We start from the raw sequence: 20,350 nt of genomic DNA, 5'->3' as shown, positions 1-20,350 counted from the left end.
CATATTTTCCCTTGGGGTTTGTGACACATCCCAATGGAAAGAGATTTTTAACAATATAGTTTTTTGTAAGACTTAGTGGCATTTTAAGGGTTACTCTTAGAAATCTGAAAGTCGTGTGAATTATTTTGGTTGCTTTTCACATATGACATTTTGGGGTTTGTTTTTAAATGTTAAACAATGTTTAATAACCTTGGGCTATGTTACTACCTGTTGGTAATTTTGTATGACTTTGGTTGAGAGACTTTGGCACATTGATATCTCAATCTGAAAATTTATACAAATCTTTGTTACTAAAGATCATGAGTCTAGACTCTAGAGATTAAACAGTTAAAATAGCAAGATAAAATTATTGCAGATAAGGAGACTTACAGAAACGATAGTAAAGCAAAGAGGAAGCAGCAACATCTAAAATATTCAAAAGAAAAGTAAACGTGAGTAAGCATGAGTTAAGACAAAGAATAGTGGTCTCTAACTATCCCCATAATTCAAACTTTAAGTTTAAAGAATGATCTTCTCTCAAAACCTTAGCAACGTATGCACGATATCATTCATATTGTTTTTATTATCATTAATAATAAATTCAATTTGAGCTGATCGTTAAGAGGCCTGGTTCTTGTCCCGACTTTACTTAAACTGCAATCCAAGACAACTCAATTCACCTTTGTGGCCCCCAATCTCATCAATAAAATAAGGATATTTTATGACCCGTCCTCTCCTCATAGAATATCCCAGTACTCTGAAAAGTTGTTGTTAATCCATCTTTCTTAGAATAAAATATAGTAGAAAATGCAATGGAAACTATGTTTTTTCTTTGGAGAATCCATAAATTACTGCTTCAGTTATTTAGACATGAGGAAAATATATGGATTTGATAGTCCATTAGCACACTGAATTATTTAGTTAAATTGGTATAGGCAGATGTAGTGATAAAATTCAAACTTCTGTTCAATATATGTACAATGCCATTATAGCTCCTCAAAATGAAAGTCATGACAGAGCAGACATATTGTCAAAAGAATCTGCTTAGAAACCTTCCAGAGCTCACTTTTCCTTCCGCACATGGATGTTAGGGTCAGGTCTTCTCTCCATCAGTCTGCTTGGACTAAAAATATTTTTTAAAAACCACCAAACCCCTCACCATTGAGTCAATTTGAACTCATGGTGGTCCCATGTGTTACCGAGTAGAACTGCCCTATAGGGTTTTATTGGCTGTAATTTTTTATGGAAACAGAATACCAGATCTTTCTTCCATGGAGCCACTGGGTGAGTTCAAACCACCAGCCTTTAGGCTGGCAGCCAATTGCAAATTGGTTGCGCTACCCAGGGACCTTAGACCGAGGAATAAAGGGGTAATATTATATCCCGTTAGAACTAAGGGAAGACATAGAGAAAGCAGAACTACTGGCCAAGTCCCGCAGTGAATTGTATTGTACTGCCTCAAAATACAGGCAAAGAAAGGAGGCCTGCCTCTCATGGTTTGGGATTGTGGTATAATTTCTGGACACCAATATGGCGCCTGCCTAAGACACCTCAGCATACAAGGACAGGAAGAAAAATAGATTCAAAACAGGGAGTGAGCCAACCATGACAAACCTCTTCTTTTTCTCCTAACATAAAGGATGTTCCCTTTTATAAGACTGTAGCTGAGTTGTGTTAGCAAACGAAAGACTGCGTATTAGCAGTTGTGACCAGAGAGAGGAATCACTACTTCTTTCATTGTATGGCGCTGGTGCCCACAAATTAATACCAGAAGGTGCTCAAGGAGGAGTTTGTAATTAACAAAGCCTTCCCCAGACTGGGGAGTAGTGTCACTGCACTCTGGACTCCAGAGACACGGCCCCGTGACCCCTTCCCACTCTATTGTAAACAGAGCTACTGGTAATTGTGTTTCCATCGTTTTGATGGTCTGGCACAATCAGTGGGTTCTGACAGAGATAATCCCACATAACGGGTATATAACTGTCCTTAGTATATGCCTTCAGTTAATGATGCCAAGTAGAATCGCAGTATTTTAGAGCCATGGGCAGCTCTTGGAGATCACCTCATTTAATCCCATTGTTTTCTAGATGAAAATCTGAGATGTGGAGACTTTTCCTCCTAAAAGCAAAGTTTTGTGTTTTTTGCTCACTTATTGTTTGCTTTTGTCAGTGTTTGATAGGTTTTCCAAGCATCCTCCTGATTCTCAAGTGCACTGAATGCACTGTTGGAGAGGACGGGGAGATATGTTAGCTGCCCCAGTGAGGAGCAAAAAGGAAGCTCCTTGTGGGATGGAAAGGAACAAGGAGGCAGAAGTACTAGTTTCTGTAGGGTCCACAAGATTGGAAAGAAATAAGAATATTAAACACTACGTCAAGTGAAGGTAATCATCCAACAATCTTACGAGCTAGCATTCAAAATAAAGCTAACTGGAAATGCTTCACTTGTGGTCAAAAAATAAAAGTTTGGGTTTTTGCTTTTTTTTCTTGGCTGCCAACCTGAGAGAGATGGTGGTCTAACTGTGGAGTTTCCAAAGCTGGGTACTACAGAAGAGGCAGAAAAAAGGCCTTGGCAGAACCAAAAGGGCCACTGAGGACCCTGCTCAAGGGATTCCTTAAACCAGTTGCAGCCAAGTGGACTCCCCCTCACGGCAACCCCATGTGTGTCAGAGTAGAGCTGTGCTCCATAGGGTTTTCAGTGGCTGATTTTTTGGAAGAAGATTGCCAGGTCTTTCTTTCGAGGTACCTCTGGGTGGGCTTCAGCTGCCCAGCGTGTTAACCATTTGCACTGCCCAGAGACTCTGAGGGATCTCTTAGGGCCTCTTTCATCAAGGTCACATCTACAGACTTTCTCTCCTATTCTGTTTAAGCTTCTGGTTTTTCCTACCATTGATTCTATTTTACAATTTCCTGACCTTCTAATATTTCAGTCTAGTTGCCCAAGGAAATCTATTAAAAATTAAGCTCTTTAATAATAATAACAACACTGATAAAAAATATTTTCCATCTACATAGGAAGTATCCTTGTTAAGGAATTTTTAGCAGCCATTCTCTAATGAGGGCTGGGCGAGATGATAGGTGTGAAAGAATGTTGCAAACTTGAATGCTATAGATATGGAAAGAAAAACCTTGAAGAAATATTTTCAAATTAGGCATGTGGATTTTACCTGGATTTATTTCCAATAATAAATTGGTTTTCCTCATGTTTTATCCCTGAGAGCATAATTGCGGCTTCTGCTCTGGAATGTCACTTCATTTCCCAGTCGAGTGGGATTCAGCATGAGTTTCCCATCAGGGAACTTAGGGAACTTAGTTACTGACACAGCCCCCTAACCTTGTGTAAGTGGACTCCTCAGGAAGGTAGACGTACAGCAGGGACCCCCCCCCGCAAGGGCAGTGTTGTTTGGTTAGTGTTCTAGGGTCTTCACATTGGCTTAGACAGAAACCTGTGAGCAGAGCCTATGCGAACGTTCCTGCACGTTTCCACAAGTTCCACCTACTTATCAATGCTTTTAACAGATTCTGCTGAAAATGTTAAAAAAAAAAAAAAAAAAGTAAAGGTTTGAAAATATTTCCACTCAGAGCACAATCCAAAAGTTGGATAAGGATTATTTATCTTTTGAAGGCGAAACGGTTAAGCGCTCAGCTATTACCCAAAAGTTGGAGGTTCAGACTCACTCAGAGGTGCCTCAGAAGAAACGCCTGACAATCTGCTTTGGAAAGGTCACAGCCATGGAAACTCTTTGGAGTGCGGTTCTAGTCTGAAACACATGAGGTCACTAGAAGTTGGAATCGACTCAGCAGCAACTGGAGTGGGTAGCACTGTCCTTACAAGCCTCATTGCTACCATCGATGTCTTACTTTTGTCTCACAGGTTACCACTGTAACACTTTTAATTTGGTACTCTGTTCCTTCTTTGGATGGTCAGAGGAAAACAAACTCATTGCTGTCGAGTCGATTCTGAGTCATAGCGACCCTATAGGACAGAGTAGAACTGCCCCCATAGGGTTTCCAAGGAGCAGCAGGTGGATTTGAACTGACATTTTGGTTAGCAGGCGAGCCCTTAACCACTGCACCACCAGGGCTCTAGTCAAAGGAATAAAAGACTATAAAGACAGCACAGGTGTAAAGCAGGGATTTAGTTTCCTCTGTGATCTGAACCCTGGTCTCTTAAGTTGAACCTGATGGCTCTCTCTGTGCTATTCTGCAGCTGCACAAGCATTCTGTTACATTACCAGTCACACTTAAGAGAAAACCATTCTTCCATTTCTACTACTCTATTTTCAAGGAGATATGATAAAAAGGGATAACAGGATAAGTGCAAATAATGTAATTATAGGAAACATTTCACGGAATTATAATGCACATGGCATTTCTCAGACTACATAGTTTGTCTCATGGCGTTTTTCCCCATTTTTAAGCAAGAATTTTACTTTTGTACATTCAGCAGTATGAAAAGTCTGTTCTAGAATAGAAAGGTCAATCTTAAAAAATGATTTTATTTCTAGTTCATGTGGGAAGTAGCAAATGGATAAATGAGCGTTCTAGGGGATTAGGGTAGGTTTGTATGAAAAGAATTCTAGTTTACTGTAGCTATCACTTTAGGTAGTTTCTGGGGCTTTTCTTTTATTTTTGGAAACCCTGGTGGCGTAGTGGTTAAGAGCTTTGGCTGCTAACCAACAGGTCGGCAGTTCAAATCCACCAGGTGCTCTTTGGAAACCCTGTCGGGCAGTTCTACTCTGTCCTTTAGGGTCTCTCTGAGTCGGAATCTTCTCGACAGCAACAAGTCTTTTTTATCTTTTATTTTTATAGAAATTGAAATCGCACAATCGTAAGTTTATAACATCATTACTATTCTTAATATATACTACCAAAACTCCTTTATCATCCAGATATAATTTTTTAAAAGCCCTTAAATATACAATGTGGATCATTTAGTAGTTTGTCTTTCTTAAGGAAAGGAATGTGTTGTACTGGTCTTATACCCAAGATTCAGTGTAATTTGACCTCCTTTCTTTGCCAGATAATCTCATTTGTTTTTGTTTCCCTGGGGGATGCTAGCTCTGTGCTTCCCAGTAGTCATGCTTTGGTCCCCTGCATATGTGGGACTGGGCAGGCGCTTGGCCTCCCTCTGCTGCCCCTGGGGAAGGCTGTGAGCTCAACCTGAGACCACTAATTGAGGCAGTGCTTGGTGGAGACAGGGATCTTTGTAAGGATGGTATTGAGTAGGATCAGCCTGGAGATTAACAGCCTGTGACCTTCTCTTAATGCTCACAAGCTGCTTTATTCCTAAAAAGCTGTGGATCTCCCACACTAAAGGATGTGATATAAAACTGGAGTGATTCAATATCTCAGAGTAGCTGTAGGGAGTTTGGAATTCAGGATAGAGTTCATTCTGAAGATCCAAAGATAGCTTGGTTAGTAAACTCCTGAGAGGTGAACCTGGGCTCAGGTCCCAGCTGTGTTCTCTTCTTGGAAATACTGGGAGCAGCTGGGAAGGGAGTAGTAATAATTCTGTCCCTTTTGTGAGAAGAACGCTTTAACCCTGTGTTGATCAGAAGCCTCACCAGCTAGATACATAAGCATCAAAGACAGAAAGAAATCATATCTCTTCCAATGGCAGGGACATACAGTAAAACCATTTTTTTATTCTGATATAGCTCTTGTCTGCCTGTGGTCTTATGGCCAGGCAGGGAAACGGTCTTTGGGGAGGAATGACAGCCCCCTCTGACTCCCCAGCTAGGAGAGATATTCTGCTGCTGTGCCCTGGATATGGGATGCTAGAATTCTGGGTGTGTTCAAAGAAAGAGGATTTGAAATTTCTAGAGGATGAGAGAAAAATGGACTTTTTTCCCCCAACTGTATCTTTCATCTTTATTTAATAAAAAAAAAAATTCTATAAATACCCTCCTATTTCATTTTTTCCCTCAAGAGGAAAATGATTGCAATGGGAAACATTATCTTTTAAATATTAATATCATGTTCTTGTTGGTAGCTGCCATTGAGTAGGCCCCTGACTCGTGGCGACCCCGCGTGTTACAGAGTAGAACTGCTCCATAGGATTTTCTTGGCTGTAGTCTTTACACAGAACAGAGAATGTGCTTTGTTAAAGAGTTAGCCCATGTCATGACTCTTTTCCTAACAAAGATATTGTCTTTTTAATTAAAACAAAGCTAACAAACAAGCCCAGAGAAAACAGCTGGCTTATGGCTGCTTGTTACTGAGGAGCTCCTAGTGCTCAGAATGAGAAAGAGGTCAAGTCAACTTGGTCTTTTCTGATTTGAAGGGAGACCATGTAAACTCCTCGCTGTGTGCTGATGATTAAGTTATGTCCTTCTTTAGAGTGTGGCCCAGTTTAGAATACAGAACATCTGCCTTGTTATCCCCCCAAAATAAAAAATAAACCACAAAGAATGAAATTCTATTCCTGTGGAAATGAGATGTGGGAATTTTAGAAAATTCTGGAATTTCCTAGATAGCATGAACTCGAGGAAATGAGAGATGAGTTAAAAAATGCAGAGTGTATCAGACTTCTGTTTAGAACTCACTTCCTGTTTTGAGAGTGTATATTTTGTATCAGTATTTTGAGTTTTAATGAAGGATTGAGATGACATGGGAGCAAGGGAGGTTAACAGTAAAGAAAATTCCAAGATAACACAATTTGACACCAGAACACTGGCAGTGATTTCTATGAGTGGTAGAATCTTGGGTGAGATATTTTCTCTTGCATCTGTGTAAAATTGAGCAAATCCCTGACCCCATTTTCCCTACTGCCTCGGGGCTCTTGGTTTTCTCTGAAAAGGTAAGAACATAAAAGAAGTGAAGTATCTTGCTCAATTCTAGTGTCTATACAATCTCCTGAGTTTTTTAATTACAGTTTTTATTCTGATATAATTGTAGACTGACATGCAGTTGTAAAAATATAATACAGAGAGATCCCATGTACCCTTTATCCACTTTCGTGGTAACATGAAATGTTACCATGGTAACGCCTTGCAAACCTATAGCACAATATCACAGCTAGGGTACTGATATCAATACTGTCAAGATACAGAACATTTCCATCACCATAAGGATCCCTCCCATTGCCTTTTTATAGCCACATACACTTTCTTTCCACCCCCATCCCTGCCTTATCTTCTGGCAACCACTAATCTGTCTTCATTTCTGTAATTTTGTTGTTTTAAGAATGTTATATAAAAAGAATAACCTAATATGTAACACTTTGGAATTTTTTCCCATAGATCATAATTTCTCTGGAATTCATCCAGGTGTTGCATGTATCAATAGTTGGCTCCTTTTCATTGCTAAGTAGTATTTCATGGTATGGATGTGCCACAGTTTAACAATTAACCCAGTGAAAGGATCTCTGGGTCGATTCCAGTTTGAGGCTATTACTAACAAAGCTTCTATAAATATAATTTTTCATTTCTTTGGGATAAATGCCTAGGAGTGCCATTGCTGGGTTGCACGTTAGTTGCATGCTTCATTTTTTAAGGAACTGACAAACTGTTTTCTAGAATAGCTGTATCATTTTACATGCTTACCAGCAACTTATGAATGATCTAGTTTCTTCTCATCCTCACCCGGTTTGATAATGTTGCTTTTTTTCTATTTTATTTTAGACATTCTGATAGGTATATAGGTGATTGTGGTCTTAATTTGCATTTGCCTAAAGGCTAGTGCTACCACCCATATCTGAGTTTGTCATACTGTGGTGGCTTGTGTATTGCTATACTGATGGAAGCTATGCCCCTAGTATTTCAAATATCAACAGGGCCATCCATGGTGGACAGGTTTCAGCAGAACTTCCAGACTAAGACAAGATTAGGAGGAAAGACCTGTCAGTCTAGTTCCAAAAGTCAGCCAACGAAAACCTTATGGATAACAACAGAACATTGTCTGATACAGTTCTGGAAGATGATTGGAAGGGAGAATTCTGGTCCCCTGATGTTTTAAGCAAAGAAAAAAAGCTTTGTTTTATTATTTTCTCCTTTTTTTCTCTTGTTTGAAACAACCATTATCTTTCCCCCAAGAGACTTTCATAAGTAAAATATGGAAAGGATAAGATAAAAGGCAAATAATTAATAATAATGATATTAAGCATCTTTTCTTATAATAATAAAATTTAGATTTTATCTGTGACTTTTTCTTCTGCTGTCTTTGAAAGTGTAACTTTATTTTTCAAATAATAATCCTCTCTTTAATGAGTAAGGTTTCATTATGCCTTATGAAAAGTATGTGGGAAAACTGTCTTTTCACAGTTTAACTACTGAAAGAATCAGATGTCTTCAAGATGACAAATATCTAACCTATTTGTGTGAATATCTGTTTGATGTATGTTGCATTTTCCCATAAAGATTGAATCACATAACCCCACAAATCACAAGCTTAAAAGGTGGTTTCAGAGCTAGGGGAATTCCAAACCCGTTGAGATTCAATTCATATTCTTAGGTACAAAAGAGTATATTACCTTCTGTGTGGAGTTTAAATTTCTTTCTTTCTTTCCCTTTCTATTTATCTCTCCTTCTCCCTCTACCTCCTTCCTTCCTTCCTTTCTCTTTCTGTCTCTCTCCCTCCCTTCCTCCCCTCCCCCCTACTTTCTTTCTTTTTAAATCTGGCAGTGGCTCACTCACTCATTTATCAGTTACTTCCTGAGCACTCTATATGTCAGGTCATAGACTTAGAATGGGAATGAAGCAAAGCCCTCTAGGAGTTTCCAATCTGTTGCAAAGGGTTTGCTTCTAAGGCGGAGGAAAAAGAGGGCAGATATTAGAGTCTGTCAGACTCAGTTAAAATCTGTCACTTTCTAGCTGCATGATCATGGGCAAATTGTTCCCCAACTCTGAGCCTCAGTTTCTTCATTTGTGAAAAGATTATTTGGAAGATAAAATTAAATTAAATGTGTGAAATGAATAGCACGTAGGATGTTCAATAAATGATCTCATTCTTCTCCGAAGTATTCCTTGCAGCTGTTGGAAAAACACCAATGGGCTGTTGTCAGAGAACAGAAAAGTCAATCCTAAATTTTCTAAGGCCTGATTATTTGGTTTATAGATAAACTAGGAACTATGCGCTGCTTCCTAGCTTGGTGGCCGATAGTTTCTATAGTAACATAGCTACTGGGTACTAGTTAAATAAAGAAGGCAAGTGAAAATTTTATTCTGATTCCCTTAAAATTTCTAGACAATAGGGGAGGGGCTTAAGAAGAAACTGGCATGAATGAGAACAGATTTTTTTTTTTAATTGAACTTTAAATTAAGGTTTACAGAACAAACTAGCTTCTCATTAAACAGTACATATATTGTTTTATGACATTGGTTAACAACACCATGGCATGTCGGTATTCCTTCTCGACCTTGGGTTCCCTATTACCAGCTTTCCTGTCCCCTCCTCCCTTCTAGTCCCTGCCTCTGGGCTGGTGTGCCCCTTTAGTATCTTTTTGTCCTATGGGTCTGTCTAATCTTTGGCTAAAAGGTGAACATCCAGAGTGACTTCATTACTGGGCTAAAAGGGTGTCCGGCGGCCATACTCTCAGGGTTTCTCCAGTATCTGTCAGGCCAGTAGTCTGGTCTTTTTTTGTGAGTTAGAATTTTGTTCTACATTTTTCTCCAGCTCTGTCTGAGACCCTCTATTGTGATCCCTGTTAGAGCAGTCAGTGGTGGTAGCCGGGCACCATCTAGTTGTACCGGACTCAGTCTGGTGGAGGCCATAGTAGTTGTGCTCTATTAGTCCTTTGGGCTAATCTTTCCCTTAAGTCTTTAGTTTACTTCATTTTCCCTTGCTCCTGAAGGGGTGAGACCAGTGGAGTATCTTAGATGGCTGCTCACAGGCTTTTAAGACCCCAGATGCTACTCACCAAAGTAGAATGTAGAACATTGTCTTTATAAGCTGTGTTATGCTAATTGAGCTAGATGTTCCCTGAGACCAAGGGCCGTACAGCCCTCAGCCCAGCAGTTCAGTCCCTCAGGGAGTTTGGATGTGTCTATGGAGCTTCCAAGACCTTACCCTGAACAAGTTGTGCTGGCTTCCCCAGTATTGTGTACTGTCTTATCCTTCACCGAAGTTACCACTTATCTATTGTCTATTTAGTGTTTTCCCCCCACCTCTCCCCTCCCTCATAACCATCAAAGATTGTTTCTTTTTGTTTGTAAACCTTTTCATGAGTTTTTATAGTAGTATTCTCATACAATATTTGTCCTTTTGTTATTATTTCACTCAGCATAATGCCCTCCAGATTCATCCATGTTGTGAGATGCTTTGCAGATTCATCATTGTTCTTTATTGTGGCGTAGTATTCTATTGTGTGTATGTACCATAGTTTGTTGATCCATTCATCTGTTGATGGGCATCTAGGTGGTTTCCATCTTTTTGCTATTGTGAGCAATGCTGCAATGAACATGGGTGTGCATATGTCTATTCATGTCATGGCTGTTATTTCTCTAGGATATATTCTTAGGAGTGGAATTGCTGGATCATGTGGTATTTCTGTTCTCTTTCTAACGATCATATGGTATTTTTATTCTCTTTCTAAGGAAGTGCCATATCATTTTCCAAAATGGTTGTACCATTTTGCATTCCTACCAGCAGTGCTTAAGAGTTCCTCTCTCCCCGCAGCCTCTCCAACATTTTTTATTTTCTGTTTTTTTTTATTCGTGCCAGTAATGCCAGGGTAAGATGGTATCTCATTGTGGTTTTGATTTGCGTTTCTCTAATGGCTAGTGATCGAGAGCATTTCCTCATGTGTCTGTTAGCCACTTGAATATCTTTTTTGGTGAAGTGTCTGTTCATTTCCTTTGCCCATTTTTTAATTGGATTATTTGTCTTTTCATTGTAGATGTGTTGGATTTTCTTGTAGATTTTAGAGATTAGAACTTTGTTGGATTTGTAATAGCCAAATATTTTTTCCTAGTCTGTAGGTTCTCTTTTTACTCTTTTGGTGAAGTCCTTTCATGAGCATAAGTGTTTAATTTTTAGAAGATCCCAGCTATCTAGCTTATCTTCTGGAGTTTGTATGTTGTTAGATATGGTTTGTATCCTGTTAATGCTGTGTATTAGGGTCTCTAGTGTTGATCCTATTTTTTCTTCTATGACCTTTATAGTTTTTGGTCTTATATTTAGGTCTTTGATCCATTTTGAATTAGTTTTTGTGTATGGTGTGAGGTATGGGTCCCGTTTCATTTTTTTGTGGATAGACATCCAGTTTTGCCAGCACCATTTGTTAAAAAGACTGTCTTTTCCCCATTTGATGGACTTGGGGACCTAGAACAGATTTTTTTTTAAATACAAATTTTAGATTTATCAACTATCATTAAATTATGCAAAGACGTGAAATACCTATAAAATTAAATTTTGCTACAAAATAGGTGAAGAAATCTACCTGTTTGACAGGAAGGAAAAATTAAAATTGTAGTCAGTGTACCTGAGTTCCGTTGTTGAAACCATTCATGTTAACTATCTGATCTTTAAACAAGCCAAAGTTCATGAATTATATTTGAGCTCCATTGTCAAATAGCATAACATTAAAAATTCAACTGTCATCTTTATTTTTCTTACCCTGGCACTTACCATTTTGTTCATCACATCATTTTCCTTTGTCATCTCTTCTTTTTCCTTATAGAACAAGTGAAAAATTTCCCCACCCCTTTTTAAAAAATCCTCCTCCCAGGGACATTTTCAGAACTAAGTCTGAGATTAATCACATAGTATTGGATCTACCACAATATTTTATTTCCATACAGTTGATCTTAGACTACATAAGCATGAAAGGCATTTCTGAAATGGCCATATACAGAAAACACTTAGAAAAGAGCAACCTGCCAGGTGAACACTGTAAATGGAGGGTAGAAAGTGATCATTTCTAATATGGGTAGTGAGTTCAAAGGAATTCGGGACTGATCAAGGAAGAGATATGGCCACAAGTAGCAGTGTTGCACAAGCAGCTGTTTATTGGGGCTGATGCTTTGACAGCAGCAGCATGGGGGGATCCCCCATGCAAGGGGGTCTTCCAGAGGCAGCTAGAGCTGGGAGCCATCAGAAAGGGAAAAGGGCATGAAAAACCACAGAAGATAGGAGAAGGCAGGGTGGGAAAACTTATGTGTCCCTAGTGACGTCCTCCAGCTGCAAAGTGGGGAGTTGCTGGGTCAGAGAGCCCCAAAGGACAGCAGCATCCTAGGGTCCTTGTAACTGTCAGATGGTATCTTATCTAGGGCTAGCAGATGTTGGGTACAGTTTCGCTGAGTATATAAAGCAGGCAGGCTCTAAGTGGCTAAAACTCTGCCTATTTGGGCTGTTTTTGAAACAATTGGATTGTAAAAATTTGAGATTGACACCACAGGTTTTTTGGGATAACAGGCCTCAGCTTGCTATGAAGAAGTAAACAACTTGGGGCGAATATACAGAGGCCATTTTTTGACTCCTTTACATAACTGTTTCTTGAGGTGATGGGGAAGATTGTTACAGGCGAGGCACACACGTGTGTCAGGTCCTTTTTAGCCACATCTGGTCGAGCCCCAAGCAACCTCCCCAGTAACCCTCCACCCTCAACACTGGACCCACAAGGCCTAGAACTTAGATGCATTTCTCAGAGTCTAGAATTGGATCTATCCCTCATCACTTTAGTGTCTTGTCTTTATCGCTAGTCAAAGGATGTTTTGAACAGAAAACACTAATTCATATAAATAAATTATTGCTTGTTGGTGTGTATATTTTGAAACTTGATCCTGCCATTATTTTTACTGCTTATCCTTTTAAAATTAAACAAAAATATTCTGACTAGAATAATAAGCCTGTGTTGATGCTGACATAGGTAAAACCTGCCTATGAACCTAAGTTTGGGAGAAGCCAACACTTTAGTTGATGTTGGCATTTGATACCCCACTAGAGTCGCTACTAGTCTGCTGACACATGACTCTCATCACATCAGATTTTCAGGGAAAAGGCAAAAAAAAAAAGCTTTTCTTAGAACTGACGTCGTACTAACAAGCCCTGGTGGAGCAGTGGTTAAGCACTCGGCTGCTAACCAAAAGGTCGGTGGTTCAAACCCACCAGCTGCTCAGCAGGAGAAAGATGTGGCAGTCTGCTCCTATAAAGATTTGGAGCCTTGGAAACCCTATGGGGAAGTTCTACTCTGTCCTATAGGGTCGCTGTGAGTCAGAATTGACTTGACAGCAATGGGTTTGGTTTTTCGTTGGCACCATACTAAATTTTCACTGACTTTAATAAATCAACCTAAGAATTAATCTAATAATATAGATTGAGAGCCCTATTCTATTGTTGTTTGGCTGCTGTAAACACTCTCATATAGTAAAATCAAATAATTCAGATATTCTTGGGATTTTTTTTTTTTTTTCCTTTTCCACTGCTGGCCACACCCAATGAACTAAATTATAATTGTTTGCTCGTATGTTTTCATCATACTTAATGCTCTCGTTCTATTTTTTTTTTTTTCATTGTTATTATTCCAGTATCCCATTTCCTAGAGGAAGAGTTCATCCTGACAGCCAGGGAGAGAGCCTGGATGCTTAAGGTAAGGTCTAAATGTACATCATATAAACGTATATTATATTGTATGAATCTTTGTTTTCAGATTCATTGAAGTATAATGAATGCCTTTATAACAAATGTATTTAAGAATTTTTATGATAACAATAAAAGTAAGTATTCAAGTAAACATTCTCCATTAAAACACTATTTTTCAAAGTATATTCCATTTCCCAAGTGTGCTAAGGGCTAATTGACTGCTATCAGAAATTCCTCTAAAAATAATGTCAAGCAAATTAAAGTTTAATTTTGGAGATTTGATAAATGATGAGTGAAGGGGAGTAATTATCAATATATGGTAAAAGTGACCTCATGGCATTTCTCATTATTTGTAAATAAGTGAGTTTTGTTTGCTATTGTTAAAAATCAAGCGCAGTGGCTCTCTTAGCTTTACAATAGAGAGAGAGAGAGATGTTTCCTGCAAAGGAGACAAAAGGTCCAGAAAGCCTCATTTTTTCAGTTTGGGATTTGTCTTTGAGACATAATATTTTGACCTTCAGTTGTTTCTCACTGGTACTCTGAGTCTTTCTCTCTAACAATGCCTTCAAGGTTCACTTCCAAGAACTCTCTAGAACAAAGGGACAATTAACCAAAATTCCACCAGATGGCAATATTTGGAAAGCCATTCAGAGAGGTTTCAAAGCTACGAGCTATTATTGTTCATACAGAGAATAATGTTACCAAGTATAACATCCTAAATTTCACCCAAGGTACACTAAACATCTTTTGTTCTACTTCTTTTTCCCCACAGCATCGAAAATTTTACTTAAAAAAAAGGTGGGTGTGGGTGTTGTTTTCCTTTGTTTTTAATTCTAGAATGATAAAATTAGAAACCTCATTCTTAAATAATAACCTTCCAAATAGTACTGGTGAGTATTAAAAGCTCAAGTCAGTGGAGAATATGCCATATTTTTCTGCGGGTCCATTGTGATAAACACTATCGTGGGTGGTCACTTTTAAATAAATTGTTTGGGAAGAGAAACCTGAAAATCTTCTCTTAAAGAGTGGAATTTTAAGGAGTTTCCTTGATACTAAATCAAGTGAGATTTGCAGGTATGAAATTCTAATTTGTATTGATTTGAAATAATTAAGGTTTGTGTAAGTGGAATGAGTAAATGTTTCCCCTTTTACTCTAATTAAAATGGAGATGTGGCACCCATTTGTAGTTTGAGAGTAGTTTGTCTACGTTTTCAGAAACAGCACTTACTTCATTCTAATATATTTTTAAATGCCTTTTGTATATAAAGCTCCATGCTAATTGCGTTGGTGTTTGTATGAAGACGAATTATGTGCTGGTTTCACAGACATTTGAGTGCCCACTGTGAGCTAGGTATTGTAAGGTTTCAGTGGTGGGGTTCCAATGGTGAGCAAACTATAACTTCTTTCTCAGACAGCTTGATCTTATTGGGGAGCTAAGACATTAAGTGCTTGGTTGCTAACTGAAGGGTAAGTGGTTCAAACCCACCAGCAGCTCCATGGAAGGAGAGACTTGGAAATCTGCTCCTGTAAAGATTTACACGGAGGAAACCCCATGGGGCAGTTCTACTCTGTCACATAGCATCGCTATGAGTTGGAATCAACTCGACGGCACACAACAACAACAAGACGTATACATAAATTACTATAATAAGATATAGAAAGTGAGAAGCATCAAAGGAAAAATGCAGTTAAAATATTTTGGAAGTTTAGCAGGAAAGAGGTAGAGGTGACCTTTGAGCCGGGCCATGAAGGTAAGTTGATTTTGGATACTCAAAGATGGTGAGATTTGCCATTCATTCCATAAGCCTTTATTGAGTGCCAGCTCTGTGCCAGGTTCTATGCTGGAAGCTAGGGATATAGAGGTGAACAAGACAGAGTTCTTAGAGCTATCTAGTGCAGTGGAATGTCTTTAAAAAATAATTTTAAGTGTGATAGCTTGTCTGGCAGAGGATACATGGGGGTAGACATGAAAGGAGGGCGTCCTTTAGAATGACGCTTCTTTTTGACACAGGCTCATCATCGGTTATTGTGTCAGAACCTGTGGGAGATCTACCTCTGGAAGTTTGCAGGTTATTCTGGGTGTACTTTTACTGACTAACATTCCAATTAAAATTGGCCTACATTTACAGTTAGTCTCCCTCCACACCTCCCCTCACCCCCCATGAGTACATTTGTTGAGAAGATGCACAGAGCCTAGGCCTGGGATCAGTAGGACCCACATCCTGGCCCTAACCAGTGGGTAATGAACAGGAGTGGGTTACCCAATAAGCAAGGTAAGCACATACTTAGGGCATCAACAAAACAGGCACCAATAGTCCAAAGCAAAGACCCATAGATGCCAAGCAGACAGGACCCAGGGAAAACGAACAATGCAGTGGAAGGAAACTGGCAGAGCACTAAATGGAACTGATACCAGCTCTAGTGCCGGAATGTGCCGGCCAGAAATAAAGTTCACACAGGTCACGAGGGCACCCATGCACAAGGTTGTTTAACCTATGGGGCCCCTACCACTTCAACACCTTTGTTGACATCTGTCTCCTATAATACCCTCCCGTGTAATTGAAACTCCTTATCTTGGCAGGTTTCTTGGGAGTATACTGTTTCTTTCTAATAAACATTTATAATTATAGCATTTATTACAAAACAAGCATCAGAATTGAAGTGTGAGTCATTTAAACCAAAACTGGTGAGTCAGTTTTTTGTTGTGGGAGATCAACAGAATTTTACATTGATTGTTAAAGCAACTAAGTTCACTGATTCTTTTTCTTTTTGTAGAATATGTGGAATATTCTTTTTGTAGAAAATGTGGGAAATAGTAAAAATCTTAGTACCCTGCTCCCACTAAAAATTTTATAATCTAGTTCATCTCATTCCACTAAAATAGCATATGCCACTTTTGTGTCAATTACTAATATTATAGTTGGATTTAAAAAGAAGTTACATCGTGGATAGCTAAGACACACACACACACACACACACATATGTTGTCTTAGTCATCTAGCGCTGCTATAACGGAAATACCACAGGTGGATGGCCTTAACAAACAGAAACTTATTCTCTCACAGTCTAGGAGGCTAGAAGTCCAAATTCAGAGTGCCACCTCCAAGGGAAGTCTTTCTGTCTCTGTTGGCTCTGTGGGAAGTTCCTTGTCATCAATCTTCCCTTGGTGTAGGAGCTTCTCAGCACAGGGACCTTGAGTCCAAAGGACGCGCTCCACTCCTGGCTCTTCTTGCTTAGTGGTAATGAGGTCCCTCTCCTCTCTGTTCGCTTCTCTCTTTTATATCTCAAAAGAGATTGACTCAAGATACAACCTAATCCTGTAGATTGAATCCTGCCTCATTAACATAACTGCTTCTACTTCTGCCTCATTAACCTCATAGAGGTTAAGATTTACAACACAAAGGATAATCACATCAGATCACAAAATGGAGGACAACCACACAGTACTGGGAATCATGGCCTAGCCAAGTTGACACATATTTTTGGGGGACACAATTCAATCCATGACACATGGTATGCATGAGTAAGCAGAGGAGGGGACACCATAGATTATCAATGTTTAAGTCCTTCACATGCCTTAATCTGGCCCTGGTGGTGGAAGCCAATCACTAAGAATGGTAGGGTTTTTCTTTGTTTTTTAAATAGTAGAAGGAACCTAAATGATGCTCTAATCCAACTTGCTCATTTTGCAGATGAATGTTCTTGGGTAAGGAGAATTGAGTGACTTGCCTGGGGTCAGACAGTTAGTGGCAAAGCCACAGCACCAGAACCCTGGCTTCTGACTTTCCTGTACTAGTTATTCTATGATCACAGCCTTACCCTTACCCTGCCTCATCTATACCATAGGGGTAATAAGAACTAAAAAAGAAAAGTGCCCTAAGCCTTTCTTGGTCATGTAGAAGCAACAACATGTACTTTACTCATTTCATACCACTGCTAGAAATTTTAAGTTTACAATTTTTTGATTAAAATTTTAATTTCAGTAGTAACAAGTAGATGAGAAGTAGAAAGAGCAGGAAACTTGGAAAAAAAATCCTACATCTGCCACTTGCCTAATTCAGGATCTTGGGCAAATAGCTTGACCTCACTGAGCTCACTTTTCTCATCTTCAAAACAGGGAGCATAATACTTCTTGAGTTTGTTGTGAGAATAAGATAGGATAACATAAGAGCTGGGCGCATTATGGGCACTCAGCAGATGTTATTTTCTTTCCCCTTACTTCCTAGAGCTACAGGTTCTTCAAGGTTTTCTTTTGTTTATTAATGAGGTTACCTTATAAAACTCATAAGAATGAAATGGTGGAATGAGAGAAGATTTATGGAAGTATCTGGTGTAGAGCTTAATGTTCTCATTTCTGTATTTTCACTTCCCTGTGACTGAGTAGAGATTTGGAGGTTTTTATCCATGGTTGCTCTTCAGTACCTTATTTTACGTGCTCTATGAACATGTTGTGACTTGGTAAGACTTAAGAATTCATTCATTGTCTCTGTGTTTTATTTTAAAATGATTTGTCAAATAAACATAGATGGAGAGTGGATTATTAGATGAAGTAAATGTGGCTAAATGTTAACAGTAGTTGAACATGGCTGGTGGCTAAGTGAATGTACATTATACTATTAAACTTTTTTTCTACTTCTCTTGATGTTTGATGATGTCTCAAGCCAATTTAAAAAAATCGTGAAATATTAATTAAGGCTCTACCATAGCTCCATCACTGTGCAAGGTGCAGGGGATACATTTTGGAGAAAACAGTCAGGCTCCCAGCCCTGAAGGAGCTTGTAGTTCACTGGATGGAACACGAATCAAGCAGTCTTTGAACAGGCAGGAGAGAGCAGACCCCAAGGATACAACTCTTCAGTGCAGGAAGTAGAACAGGATGACTGACTTTCAGGTGAATGTGGAAGCTTGGGGCAGGAAAGTTAAGATCTTGACTGATGCCTTCAGTACGCTCTGTGAAGTCAGAGACAAAGCCATCTGTTGAGGGAGGAGAGAGGCTTAGGGTCAGAGATGTAAGGAAACCAGAAAAGTCTTGAAATGTCTGTTTTATGGACAATGGCAGTGAGTGTCAAGTAGGGAGGCAGCAGGATGATCTGGAAGCATTGAGCACACACTGGGGTTTGGAGGCCATGAATTTATAGTTGTGCTGATCTTCTAGGCAGAGCGATTTTTTCCCGCAACCATACTCAGCAATACTCATCTCAAATGAGGCACATGCCCCTGGACAAATGAACTTTATAAAAGCTTGTTATGGATTGAACTGTGTCCCTCCAAAATATGTTGTCTATCCTAACCTGTATGCCTGTGGGTATAATCCCATTTGGGAATGGGTTGTCTTTGTTGTATTAATGAACAGAATTAGTGTAGGGTGTATTTTGAGTCAATCCCAAACTAGCAAGGAGAGACGGGAGAAGAGAGATGACAATCCCAGGAGCAGAAGCTCAGAAAAGACAAGGACCTTCCTCCAGAGCCAAGAGAAAGAGAAAGACTTCTCTAGAGCTGGCACTCTGAATTCAGACTTCTAGCCTCCTAAACTGTGAGAAAATAAATTTCTATGTGCTACAGTCATCTACCTGGAGTATTTCTGTTACAGCAGCACTAGATAACTAAGACAAAACTCCTCCTTTGGGAAACATGAAAGTTGATCATGAGGACGGTGCATTCATTTTAAAGTGAGCTAATGCTTCACTCTTTCTTTTAAAGTGTTGCAAAAGCCACATGACTGCGTTCCAAGTTGGTAATTTTTGGTTTTGTAATGAGTTTGATATTTGTACAGGGATTGTAACTAACTCACCAGGGTCCCCTGTTGACTAAATAGATTATTGGGGACCAGACTTAATTAATGATTTATTTGATTCAGGGTGAAACTTGGAACAGTTTATTGAATAGTTTAATGGTATTGCAGCCCACACACACAAGTTTGTATCGTCTGTCATAGGTACTTGTGGCACCATGCAACCACTCTGTTGCATACAGAAATAAAACTGCCAGCTGCTTAGCAAACCTTTTAATACACTATGGAGCACAGTTTTACTCTGATACACGTGGGGTCACCATGAATCAGAATCAACTCAGTGGCATCGGGTATACCCCTATAGGAGTTTCTGCCTTTTGCATAAAGTACTAGAATCTGGTTAATTTTTTTTGCTTGCAAAAATGTCACTAAAATTACTCTGAGGTTAACATATCATATCAACATTTTCCTTACAAATGGGCTATGGTACGTAGAAAAAATGATACAGATAGGCTGGTGCCTGGAATTATTGTATATATTGAAATGGAGCCCTGGCGGTACAGTGTTTAAGAGTTCGGCTGCTAACCAAAAGATCGGCAGTTCAAATCCACCAGCTGCTTCTTGGAAACCCTGTGGGGCAGTTCTACTCTGTCCTGTAGGGTCGCTGTGAGTTGGAATCAACTTGACAGCAACCAGTTTGGGTTTTTTTGTTTGTTTTAATCAAGAAAATGAAGTCCCTGGGTGGTGCAAACAGTTAATGTGTTCAGCTGCTAGCTGAAGTTCAGGTCCATGCAGAGGTGCCTCAGAAGAAAGGCCTGATGACTACTTCTGAAAAATCAGACATTGAAAACCCTATGGAGTATACAGTTCTACTCTGACAAACATGAGTTTGCCTTGAGTCACAATTGACTGAACGACAGCTGGCTTTTTTAAAATCAAGAAATGTGTTTCCTCCACCCACTCTACTCTCTGCCTTAATTTTCCTGGTCGAGAAGTCACTAAAAATGAAAGAATTCAGGAACAGAGATAATGGGAGCTAACCCTGTGACATTTCTTATCCCTGCTGCTGCCCCCAGAAGTCTAGAGCAGAGCTGTTGAATAAAGCTTTCTGCCAGGATAGAAA

General features: G+C 39.3%; 1 protein-coding gene across 2 annotated transcripts in view; it reads left to right on the top strand.

Moving 5' to 3' along the window:
• MAPRE2 (microtubule associated protein RP/EB family member 2) overlaps positions 1–20,350 on the top strand; it is a 170,764-nt gene that overhangs the window by 12,323 nt on the left and 138,091 nt on the right. For both annotated transcript variants that reach the window (XM_023741166.1, XM_023741167.1), the window contains exon 2: positions 13,442–13,503. The gene's annotated coding sequence lies outside the window, so the exon portion shown is untranslated. The remainder of the gene's footprint in view (positions 1–13,441; positions 13,504–20,350) is intronic.

Source organism: Trichechus manatus, unplaced genomic scaffold, assembly GCF_000243295.1.
Source record: "Trichechus manatus latirostris isolate Lorelei unplaced genomic scaffold, TriManLat1.0 scaffold00175, whole genome shotgun sequence".
Classification (NCBI taxonomy): Eukaryota; Metazoa; Chordata; class Mammalia; order Sirenia; family Trichechidae; genus Trichechus; species Trichechus manatus.
Note: the sequence above shows the minus strand (reverse complement) of the source record. Positions and strands in the feature narration are given on the sequence as shown.